Source organism: Elephantulus edwardii, unplaced genomic scaffold (genome assembly GCF_000299155.1).
Source record: "Elephantulus edwardii isolate Elephantulus edwardi_28Jun2011 unplaced genomic scaffold, EleEdw1.0 scaffold00405, whole genome shotgun sequence".
Lineage (NCBI taxonomy): Eukaryota > Metazoa > Chordata > Mammalia > Macroscelidea > Macroscelididae > Elephantulus > Elephantulus edwardii.
Window position 1 is genome coordinate 221,777 of NW_006400155.1, and position 10,026 is coordinate 231,802.

The following is a 10,026-nucleotide window of genomic DNA, read 5'->3' on the forward strand; positions in this document are numbered from 1 at the left end:
TCTTCTCCAGCACCACAGCTCAAAGGCATCAATTCTCCTTCTATCCTCCTTGGTCATTGTCCAACTCTCTGATGCATAACAAGTGATTGGGAAGACCAAAGCCTGTATCAGAGGCACCTTTGCCAATGAAAATTAAATAGATCAAAAGAGAATGCTGTCTGAGTAACCTCAAACATGTCAATGTGACTGATGATGGCATAAGACTTTGCAACATTTTGTTCCTTTATGCATAAGGTCATCGTGAGGTGGACCTAACTCAATGACATATAACAACGACATGTATCTAATTATCAATAACATTTTTTTCTTGCTTCAAGTATCCCATCTGTCTACATCCTCAAAAGAGCAGCCAATCCATTGATACTGGCCACTGGAACTCGAGGACGGAAAGAACAATTCATGACTGGCAAGCTTGGTTCTGGCTAACGAAAGCTTTTCTGCCATGTGACTGAGGAGAAAATGGAAATAAATTTGACTCATTTCCAGTCCAATTTAATCTTTCACCATGGAATGCATCACTAGAGATTTTAAGTCTTGGAAGCCTGTTTTTCTTTAAAACATAGCAGTGGATGTGATAGTGCTTTTAAATATGCAAATATAATGACATTCCTGACTTGGTTATGGTTCACTTAACCTAAGTAAACGGAAAACGCAGGTCATGACGAGTCCTGTGCTTTTTGACTGAGTGCCATAAAATGAAAAATGAATTTCCTTTTTAAAAGTTCACTCCATGTCGCTTTTATTCATTGATTTCTCAGTTAATCATCAGCTGTAACCCCTCCTGGCCTACTTAAACAAGACTGAAGAGACTTCTGATTCCAAAGGGTAGAATGACTTCTTGTATTTCTATAATATCCCTCCATCTGCTTCCAGGTAATGGCAAATGAATCAGTTCATTAACCCCCAAATTTTAGGGGGAACTTGATGTTGGAACAGTTAAGTACTTGGCTGTTGTCCAAAAGGTTTACAGTTCAAACCTACCTAGTGACTCTGTGTGAGAAAGATGTGGCAATCTGCTCCTGTAAAAGTTCCAGCTTAGAGAAGTCTGTGGGGTGCTTCTATTCTGCCACACTAATTGCCCTGAGTAAAAATTAACTCAAGGGCAACAAAATAGCAACTAATACATACAAAGCACAGCTCTTGATGTAGTTATGATAACGATGGACAAGAGTGAGTTTATGATAGTGCTTAAACATTCCAAATAGAGGTTAAAAATAAACAAAATAGGAACATGAAATCATTAAGACAATGATGGTGTTGTTGTTACTGTTTTATGTGCCGTCAAGTCCCTTGTGATTCATAGCGACCCTATCTATGTACAACAGCCCTGAAACCTGCTCCATCCTGTGCCAACTTTACTGTCTCCAACACCCCCCCATTACCCCAGTCACTATATCAATCCATCACTTCAATGGTCTCCCCCTCTTTCTCTGTCCCTCCACACTTCCAAGCATGATGTCCCTCTCCATGGACTGATCCCTCCTTGAACATATCCAAAGTATGTCAGACAAAGCCTCAGAATCCTTGCCTCCAAGGAGCAGGCTGGCTTTACCCTCTCTAGGACAAGCTTGTTTGTTCTCCTGGCAGTCCATGGTATATTCAACACCCTTTTCTAACACCACAGCTCAAAGGCATCAATTCTCTTTCTGTCACCCCTAGTCATTGTCCAGCTCTCTGATGCATAGGCAAGCAATTGCAAAGACTATGGCCTGGATCAGGCGCACCTTAGTCTCTAGACTGACATTGTTATTCCTCAGTACTCTGGAGAGGTCCTTTACAGCTGACTTTCCCAATGCAATTCATCTCTTAATTTCCTGGATGCTGGTACCAAGAGTGTTGGTTGTGGAGTCAAACAAACTGAATCTGTTAACAATCTCAATCTCTTCACCATCCATTATGATGCTACTAATTAGCCCAGTGAAAAACTGTTTTCTTGATGTTGAGCTGCAATCTATCTTGAAGGCTGCAGTCCTTGACCTTCTGCCCCAAGCACTTTGGGTCCTCAGTTTCAGCAATCAGGGTTGTGTCATCTACATAACACAGGTTGTTGATGAATCTTCCTTCAATCCTGATGTCACATTCCTCCTCTTACAGCCTAGTCTCCTGGATGATCTGTTCTGCACATAGATTAAAAAGATATGGAGACAGAATACATCCTCGGTGTACGCCCTTCCCAATTCTGACAATGTCTCCAGGTCCAAGTATAGGTTTCAAATAAGCACGATCAAATGTTCTGGGATTCCCATTCTTCTCAGAGTCAGCCACAATTTGTTGTGATCCACACAGTCAAATGTCCTTGCATTGTCAATTAAACACAGAGAGACAATGATAATGAATATGAAATTGAATTATTTCATAGATCATGAAGTGGAGGTTGGTTTAGATGATATGGAGTCCCTGTGGTGCAAACAATCAATGCACTTGGCTGCTGACTGAAACATTGGAAGCTGATGTTTGGATGTGCCTCAGAAGAATGATCTCAAAATATACTTCTGTAAATTCAATCATTGGTGTCCTATGTAGCACAGTTCTACTTTGACATTCTTAGGGTATCCGTAAATTGAAGTTAAATCAAGTGCAACTGATAGTTTAGCTCTATACCAGTTGTTACCTGGTCAACATCAACTAGTAACATGTGTTAGAGCTTAACTGAGCTCCACAGGGTTTCCAATACCTGTTATCAATAAACTAGATTGTCAGGCTTTTTTCAAAGTCCTGCTTAATTTGTTTCAATCCATAAGCATTCTGTTGTCAGTTGAGTGCATTAACCATTTGCACCCCTCAAGGGACTCTTCTTAGATTATATTTTCAGGAGAGTTTACATTCCTTTCCCTACATAATAAAACCAGGAACATTTATATTAAGACTACAGTGGCAAAATGAAGTTGTCTTGTAGAGACAGAAAAAAGTAGCATTACAGTAAGAATGGGTTTGACAGTTTTAAAGAACAGAGAATAAGCCAGTAGGATTCAATATAGTGAGAAAGAAGAGAAATGAAACGAGGTGGAGTTAGCAAGGAAGAGCAAGGTAAGTCATATTGGACAGGGTAGGCAGCTGCTATGAATGAGTGGGGCAGATGGCACAGAGCCATAGCCCATGGCAGAGAGTTTGGATTTATTCTAAAAGGTCTAGGAGTTTCCTGAAGCACTTTAAGCAAGAAATTGATATAATCTGATTTATGCTTTTAAAAGACCACTTTATAAGGAAGATTTCCAAATCATTTATGCAGCTACTTCATCCTTAAGAAGTTAGACTATAACACTCCACTTCATAGTTGTAGATTATGCACAGTGACTTTCTCCAAAAGAGTTAAATATGGAAATTGGGAATGAGGTAGGGTGGAAAGAGATGGGAGCTCTGGAGGTGTAGTTCAAAGCAAGTTGAACTGCTAATGTAAACACAAAGGCTGTATGTTTTCAGTAGTTCAAATCCACCAGGCACTCTTCGGGAGAAAGATGGGAAAGCTCCCTCCATTGCAATGTACATCCTAGGAAACCCAGTGAAGGGGAGTTATGAGTCAGAATAAACCAGTAAATGAGTGAATTATAGTGGAGAAATCTGACCAGCACTTAGCTCAGCCAAATAATCAAGGTTAACATCAACAGTTATCCATCATATTAGTAATGTGTTGCCTTGAGATGATGTAATGAAAATGGCATTTTATTTCTGTGATTTTCCCCCCCAAAACAGTTCAGTCATTACAGCAGCATCAAATAAACCACAAAACGTCCAAGACCATCAAAACCAAGGCAAGGCCAAAGCACTGTCACAGACAGGAAGAGCCGGAAGAGACGATAACTAAATGCAGTGTGGTTTCCCAGATGGAGTCCTGTGACAGAGAAAGGACACTAGAAAGAAATTAAGGCAACCTCAATAAACCCAGGACTTTAGTTTACTATACCAGTGTTCATTGATGAACTGTGATAAATTTAAGTGTGGTTAATGTAAGGTGTTAATAGTAAGAGAAGCTGAATGTGGAATACATGAAAGCTCTGTAGCATCTTGGCAATTTTCAACAAGTCTAAAACTGCCATAAAATGTAAAGTTGTTTTTCTTAAATAAATTTTAGGACACAAACTTTATGTGTAGGTTCTAATACCTCTGTGTCCCTTAAAAACAGAATTTTATAAAGGAATTACAGATAAAATAATTCACAATAATACTAAAATTTCTGTTTCAAATTCAGGGCAATTGAGCTTTTTAGTTAATCTTATCCACCTCAGGCTAATTGGAGGATTTTTCTCTATACAAATAGAAGGATACAGGGCAAAGTCTTTTGAGTCCTATTGTTTATGGATCCCAGTATAAGTAACAAGTTCCACGCAGGATTGTCCTAAAGAAATGTGTACCAATTAATAACATGACTTATGTATCAAAGCCTTAATAAGTATTTCAATGTCTCACCCTTAAAAATTAGTGGATAACCTAGAATTATAAGAAGCCTAAGGAAAACTTTGAACATGAATGATAAAGAACAAAGGAAATAAATATAAAGTACAAAGAATATGTAATCCAAGAGACAAAATTTAAAGTAAAGTAAATTTAAAAGGAAATAAAGCTATCATCCTCAGAGATATTTGAAAGTATCAATTAATAAAATGAAACAGAACACCATGAGAAAAAGAGTGGAAAAAATCAACTTCTTAAAAATAAAAAAGTAATTTACTGAAATCAAGTTCAGTGAAAGAGCCCAGAAATAAAATTAAAATAATCTTTCAAAAGTAAGCATTAAAGAAAATAAAAACAAACTATAAGAAAATCCTCTTGCACAGAAGGAGAAAGAAAGAAACCAAAGGTGCGTGGAAGCAATTATCCTAAAGGTCTCATGGACCACGTAAGCCTCAGCTCCATTACCCTGAGAGCAGAGAACAAGATGGTGCCTGGCTACCACGGCTGAACCCTATGAAAGAAACTCTGGTAGGTGGTCTTCGGTAGAATGGGAGGAAAACATAGAACAAGAGTAACACTCATAAAAAAATGATACCAGGTTTACTGGTCAGATAGAGGCTGGTGGACCCCCCTAAATCTATGGCCCTTAGCCATCCTTCAAGCTTGGAACTGAGATTAGCCTTGTGGTTCAATTTTCAGTCAAAACATAAACTGGAAGTAAGTGGTAAAATTAGAGATAGAGTTACTTCTAAGAATAATCAATCACTCAAGATTAAAGGGGCAGCATTTGGCTGAGTACAGACTTCAGAAACCAGGAAGGAATAGGAGGGAGAGAGGAACAGAACCAGGAAGCATGAGGGATATGGAGTGATTGATGCTATATGATGGGGATTATGAGTGGTATGAAATGGGGACTCAGTGGTATGAAAAAAATATGTATGATCTATTGAACAGAAAATTTATTTGTAATATAAGATAAACTATATAGTATCAATCTAGAAACTCTGACATGAGACTAATAGAGACCAAAATGAGAAGGAAAAAAAAATACCAAATGAAAGATATGTAAGAAAATTCCCCAGATTGCAAAGTTAAGCGTGTCCTATTTAGATGCTTTGTCAAGTATCTAGTCCAATAAAGCAAACACATTCACAGCAAACTGTAAAATTTCAGAATGTTATACTGAAATGTAATATCTGAGAGTTCTTTGGAGATTTACTGGTTAGGAGTTAAACTGCCAACCCAAAGGCAGGCACTTTGAATCCACCAGCTAGTCTGTGGGAGAAAGATGGGCAATTTCCTCCTGGGCAATTTACTGCCTCTGAAAACCTGTCGGAGGGTAAGCTATGTGTCAGTTCTGATTCAATAGTACATAACAATAACAATAGTAAGCCAAGTGTCTACTCTAATAAAACAGAAACGTTCATCGCAAATAGACTTTTTCTTAGACTATTGAAGCTTAATATCTGGAAAACCTTTCACAGGTCATGTACAAATAAAATACTCATCAGCCTCAGAACTTCTCAAATTAGAAGATAATGAAGAAAAACCTCAGAATTTCTGGAAAGAAAAGAATTTTCACCTATGATTATCTACCTAACCAAACTATCAATCATGGAGGAGGATAAAGATATTTTTAAATATATAAAGGCTTAGAAATTGATATCGTACTGTCTTTATCCTGGGAAATTACTTGATTATGTTCTCCAGGGCAAAAATAAAAGAGTAAAATGAGAAAGAGGGGGCTATAGTAAAACCTCAAGTAGCCTCAGTAGTGCAGCAAAAAATGAAACACGAAAGATTTGTAATGAAGGTATTGCAAGAAATTTTGAACCCAGAACTAGCTATTAAATGACTGTAATATGACATAACATCCTTTGCTACAAAGAGAGAAAGGGTGGAGAATATACAGTTTGAAGGGTTCCTGACCAGGTAAATTCCTTATTTCCCTGCTGCTGGGGCCATTGAACTTTGAACTTCTTTGAAAACAAGAGAAATCCTACAGTTTTTGAGAATCTCTAAGGATCTGAGGTTGTGTGTGTTTGAATCCACTCACATTATAATGTATTTTTAATCTCATCAGCATCCTTTGACGATTAAACTGCTGTCATTTCCCACATGCAGCTTGCCATCTTGCCATTCCTTGGATCTGGACTGCTCTTTGTGTTCTGGTCTAGATTCCATGGACTACAGACAATAGTGGATTCAACAGAGAGGTGATGAAGAGAGATTCAAATAAGACAACTTTGTTGCAGGCCTAAAAAATAAGCAGTCTGGTTTGTAACTAAAGAGGGAAGAACTCTAGGAGAAGGGGGGCTCAGAGAAAATAAATATTCAAGGGACTTGACCCGTGAGAATATGAGATTGCTTGAAGTTTCTCACTTGAAAAATGTGAGATTACTTAAGAAGATTGATAAACAAATCATCCTAACAACAACAACAACAAAACAAAAATATTAAAGTCAAGGAGAGAGAAAACATGATTAGACAACACTTGTGGAGAGCAGGTACTCATCCAAGCATTTTATGAAGCTGACTTGAAGGAAGTGTGTTTGTTTTAAGTTCTTGTAACAATTCAGAGATAAGTATTACTTTCATTTTATAGTTGATGGAAATGAAGAACAGAGAAAAGAAAGAAAATGTGCCCAAGGCCCAGAGTTATTAAGTGACAGAGCTGTGAAATGCTGTGATCAGTCACATGCTGCCTCTTGAGACAGGAAACATGACTGTTGTATGCTGTGAACAATCTTTACTCAAATGCTACAATGAAATCACTATTGATTTACCTCTGTTGGTATCAGCACACTTAAAATATAATTATGTTTTAGAACATAATATTCTAGCAAATTGGGAAATGAAAAAGTAGGGTGGAAAGGAAAGGGAAAAGGTAGAGATGCTAATATTCTTACTGTACAAAATAGGGACTAAAATAGGGACTAGAGAGGTAATTTCTTTACATATTTATTATCTATGTCCCCACAACTCTGGAGCAGAGACTCATTATTCCCAGCCCTAACAAGACTACAAGGTACATACTAGACATTCAGCAACCATTTGACTAATAAGAAAAAAATGAGTGAATAAAACAATAATGTTTCAAAATAATATTTAAAACTATAAAGATAGTGAATAGAAGAAATAATAATAGAGATGGAATTTTATTAGAAGGGGTAGTGGAAAGAAAGAACAACACAGGCCATATAAATCCTCATCTATCACAACAAAAAATTGATAAGCAGCATTTTTTTATTAAATTTTATTAATTTTAATGGACATTTACAGATATTTTGGATTTCCATTTAATAAGCAGCATTTTTACTGATAAATTAGGAAATAGGGATCTTGGCCTATTATTCATCAAAATTTAGACACACACATACACATGCATGCAACTAAGAGACATTATAATTGTTAAAGTGCCTAACTTTACATGTGGAATCAAATGCTTAAAGATGGGGGAGAAGACAATTGATTTTAATTATAATCCATATTCATTTTCTCTAATTAGATGTATATATTCCTCTAATTTAAAGTAAAATTTAAAAATATAGTCACAATATGTGGGATTCTTCCAGAACTTTTTCTCACAGTTTTATTTTAATTCATCAATACTGCAAAACACGTTGTTACTGCTGCTACTGTTTTTCTAAGTGGTAAATTCACACTCACAGCAACCCCATACACAACAGAACAAAATCTTGTCTGATCCTGTGTCCTCCTCACAATCTCTGCTGTGATTTAGCCTATCGTAGTCGCTCTGTCAGTCATCTGGTTGGAAGTCTTCCTCTCTTTGGCTGACCCTCTATTTTTCCAAGCAGTGTGTCCTTTTCTAGGGAATGGACCCTCCCTAATAAGACCAAACTATGTGAAAAGAAATCTTGTTATCCTTGCTTCTAAGGAGCGCTCTGATTTCACTTCTTTCAAGACAGACTTGTTTGTTCTTTTGGCAGTCCTTGATTAATTTAATACTCTTTGTCAGCACCACAGTTTAAAAACATCAATTCTTCAGTCCTCCTTTTCCAATGTCCAACTTCCACTTGCATATGAAGCTATTGAAAAATATGACTGGGATCAGACACACCTTAGTCTTTAATGTAACACTCTGCTCTTTAACACTTTTAAAGATGTGCTAAATATCACACCCAATTCATGGTTTGATTCCCCCCACACAGTCTCCATGGATGTTGACTGTGAATCCAAGTAAAATAAAATCCTTGACAACTTTACTTTTTTATTCATTTATCATAATGTTGCTTACTGATTGAGTTGTAAGGATTTTTATCTTCTTTATGTTGAGGTATAATTCCATACCAAAAGGTGTAGTCTGTCATCTTCTTCAGTAAGAACATAAAATTCTCTTCACTTGCAGCAAGGAAGATTGTGCCATCTACATAGATCCTTAATGTCTTCCCATTTAACCTCATTTTCATTTTCAACAAATTATTTTCTACTAACTACTTCCCCTCAGCTTTCACAGCATGCTCAAGACTGTTCTAAAAGGTAGAATTTAACAATCCCCTTTTTGAACCACTTCCCTTCTACTTAATAAACAAATGAAACCGTTATCATTGAGTTGATTCTGACTCCTTGTGATACTATGTTTGCAAGAACAGAACCTTAGGGTTTTTAAACGGCTGATTGTTTGGAAATAGGTTACCACAGTTATATTCCAAGGACCTTCTAAATGGACTTGAATGGCCAATCTTCTGATTAAAATACTAACTTATTAATCCTTTGCTTCTTTTTCTTACTTCTTATCCTTCATAACTAAGCTGGAAGATTAGTTGCTCTTTACTTCTTCATCTTCCATGACGCTCTACTCCACCCATTGCTCTCTCTGTCAATTTTCTCCACAGTAATCCCTGGAACATAGAGAAGCCAAAGCACAAGGAACAATCCAAGACACTAAAGAGGTGAACAGAAGATTCCAAAAGGCAGCATGGAATGACAAAGCAAAATACTACAATGAAATGTGCGAGGAGCTAGAGTCAGAAAATCAAAAGGCCCAGACTCGTTCAGCATTTCTTAAACTCAAGGAACTGAAGAGCAAATTCAAACCTCGAGTTGCTACAATCAAGGATGCTTTAGGCAGAATGTTAGATGATCCAGGAGGTACCAAAAGAAGATGGAAGGAATATACTGAGTCATTGTACCGAAAGGAATTGGCAGATAGAGAAGAATTTAATGAAATAGCATTTGAGCCAGAGCCTATGGTGATGAAGGCAGAAGTTCAAACTGCTTTGAAGGAAATAGCAAAAAATAAGGCCCCCGGAATAGATGGTATACCAATTGACATATTTCAGCTAATAGATGCTGCGGTGGATGTGCTCAGCAAGTTGTGCCAAGAAATCTGGAAAAAAACAACTTGGCCAACTGACTGGAAGAGGTCTATATTTGTTCCCATCTCAAAGAAGGGCGACCCAACTGAGTGTGGAAACTACAGAGCAATATCATTGATTTCACATGCAGGTAAGATTCTACTGAAGATTATCCAAAAACGACTGGAACAGTACATCAGCAGAGAACTGCCAGAAGTCCCGACTGGGTTTAGAAGGGGTCGTGGTACTAGGGATATTGTAGCTGATGTTAGATGGATCTTAGCTGAAAGCAGAGAATACCAGAAGAATGTCTATCTGT